The 2833-nt window shown below is 39.6% G+C and overlaps 1 non-coding gene across 1 annotated transcript; it reads right to left on the bottom strand.

Moving 5' to 3' along the window:
* Nucleotides 1–1145: 1145 nt before the first annotated feature.
* LOC122280234 lies at nucleotides 1146–1252 on the bottom strand. The gene has a single exon (XR_006229819.1). It is a non-coding gene; the product is annotated as a small nucleolar RNA R71 (small nucleolar RNA).
* Nucleotides 1253–2833: the final 1581 nt, after the last annotated feature.

The raw sequence follows: 2833 nt of genomic DNA, 5'->3' as shown, positions 1-2833 counted from the left end.
ATCGAAAGAGGGAATCATAGGGTAGATCTTGGATATTTCAGCATAGGTAAGTATAGAGATCGAAAGACTTGTATGAACCTGTGTAGTAATTAAATCATTGGTCTTATTGCGTTCTTGATTATTTAATTTGCATACTCTTGTGTGATTTGATAAAGTAGAATCACTTCCAATTGACTATCGAAAGAGGCTTATGGATGAATTAGAGATTTGCTAATAGACAAAAGAGGTTTAAGTTAAATTAGCTGGATGAGAAAAGCATAGTGAAGAATTATGGTGAAATCGATTTCCTAGAAGTTTTCTTCCCTATTGAATTTGATCTTTGAAAGTCAGTTTTATTTTCTTTGCTTATTTCTCTTTGAGTTGATCTAGTTTTATTTGCAACTACAAAAACCTTAGCGATTCCTCTAGATAAAATTGAGATTAGTATAATTTTGGTATTTGGCAAGAGTAAGGTACCAATCCCTGAGGACGATACTCTTCTTACCACTTTATTATAAAACTACGATACTGTGCACTTGCAGTTTTGCACCGGTCAAGTTTTTGGCGCCGTTGCCGGGGACTGGTTTATTCTTATTCTTTTCGTCAATATCGATACAAAGTAATCTTGGTTTTAATTTAGAATTTTGTTTTAATTTGTTCTACAGGTGTGTTTTTGACATTGGATGCGCCGTACTAGATCTCGTGACATTATTCCTGTTGATCCGGAGATTGAAAGAACTCTTAGATCACTAAGAAGAAATAAGATACTAGCTATGGCTGAAGAAGATCGTGAGGTACTACCACGCACCTTGAAGGACTATGTGCGGCCAGTTGTGAATGGAAATTACTCGAGCATAATGCGCCAGCCAATCAATGCCAACAACTTTGAGCTCAAACCAGCTTTGATTAGCATGGTGCAGCAGGCTCAATTCAGCGGATCGCCACTGGATGATCCCAATATTCATTTGGCTATGTTTTTGGAGATTTGTGACACTGTGAAGATCAATGGTGTTACTGAAGACACCATTAGACTGAGATTGTTTCCTTTCTCTTTGAGGGACAAGGCTAGAGGTTGGCTACAATCTCTACAACCGGGAAGCATTGTTAGTTGGCAGGACATGGCTGAGAGGTTTCTTGCTAAATTCTTTCCTCCTGCAAAAACAGCCCAACTCAGGAGTGAGATTAGCTAGTTCAAGCAAAATGATTTTGAGTCACTCTATGAAGCATGGGAGAGGTATAAAGACTTGGTTCGACGTTGCCCACAACATGGATTGCCAGATTGGTTGCAAGTTCAGATGTTCTATAATGGGTTAAATGGGCAAACTCGAACTATAGTTGATGCTGCTTCTGGTGGAACTCTGATGTCGAAGACAGCTGAAGGTGCTACTGCACTTTTGGAGGAAATGGTCTCAAACAACTATCAATGGCCAACTGAGAGGACTTTGGCTAAGAAGGTTGTTGGAATTCATGACTTGGAGCCGATAGCAGCTCTTTCCGCTCAAGTAGCTACTCTATCTCATTAGATTTCAGCCTTGACAACACAAAGGATACCACAAAGTACAGAATATGTTGCATCCACAAGCATGATAGTTCCAAGCAATGAGGCGAGTCAAGAACAAGTTCAATATGTCAACAATCGGAACTACAATTATTGTGGTAATCCTATGCCAAATTACTATCATCCAGGGCTTAGAAATCATGAGAATTTGTCATATGGAAATACCAAGAATGTGTTGCAACCTCAACATCCTCTTGGATTTGATAGCCAACCAAGCGAGAAGAAGATGTCACTTGAGGATGCCATGGTTTCCTTTGTTCAAGAGACTAATGCAAGGTTTAAAAAGACTGATTCAAGGTTGGACAACATTGAGACTCCTTGTAGCAATCTGACCACCTAGAGCGCTGTATCACCTCTTCATCTCATGCTCTTGATTTTAAAAATTCTGCTGTTTGTGAATCTGACTTGCCTTTTGTTAGTGAAGAATTTCTCCACTATGTTTTTGCTTTGGGAGCATTGCAGCAGGTTACATCACTTAGTAATGAAGTGGGGAAGCTAGAGCCGGTGGTACCAAAGAGTGAATCTGGAGTTGATAAAGAAAAGATGCAGAAAAATACTCAGGAGTTGAAGCAATTACCTGAGCATCTTCGCTATGCATTCTTGGGTGATAGTGATACATTTCCAGTGATTGTTGCTACATCACTCATACCTGAAGAAGAGGAAAAGTTGCTGCGTGTATTGAGGGAGCATAGAATAGCCTTGGGATGGACTATTTCTGACATAAAAGGAATAAGTCCCTCCATTTGCATGCACAAGATTTTAATGGAGGAGCTTTACAAGCCAACAATTGAGCACCAAAGAAGATTAAATCCAGCAATGAAGGAAGTAGTGAGAGCTAAAATTTTGAAACTCCTTAATGCTGGAATTATATATACTATTTCAGACAGTTCATGGGTAAGTCCAGTGCAAGTTGTACCAAAGAAGGGTGGAATGACGGTAGTGAAAAATGAAAATAATGAATTCATTCCTACAAGAACGGTCACGGGATGGCGTGTATGCATGGATTACCGCAAGTTGAATAAAGCAACAAGGAATGATCATTTTCCACTTCCATTCATTGATTAGATGTTGGATCGACTGGCTGGGTACTCCTACTATTATTTTTTGGATGGTTATTCGGGGTATAATCAGATTGCTATAGCTCCTGAAGATCAAGAGAAGACTACATTCACATGCCCCTATGGGACGTTTGCTTTTAGGAGGATGCCATTTGGATTGTGCAACGCCCCTGCGACATTTCAACGTTGCATGATGGCTATCTTTTCTGACATGGTGGAAGATATAATGGAAGTATTT

This window comes from Carya illinoinensis, chromosome 10 (genome assembly GCF_018687715.1).
Source record: "Carya illinoinensis cultivar Pawnee chromosome 10, C.illinoinensisPawnee_v1, whole genome shotgun sequence".
Lineage (NCBI taxonomy): Eukaryota > Viridiplantae > Streptophyta > Magnoliopsida > Fagales > Juglandaceae > Carya > Carya illinoinensis.
The sequence above is the reverse complement of the archived record's forward strand: the minus strand, read 5'-3'. Positions and strand labels throughout refer to the sequence as shown.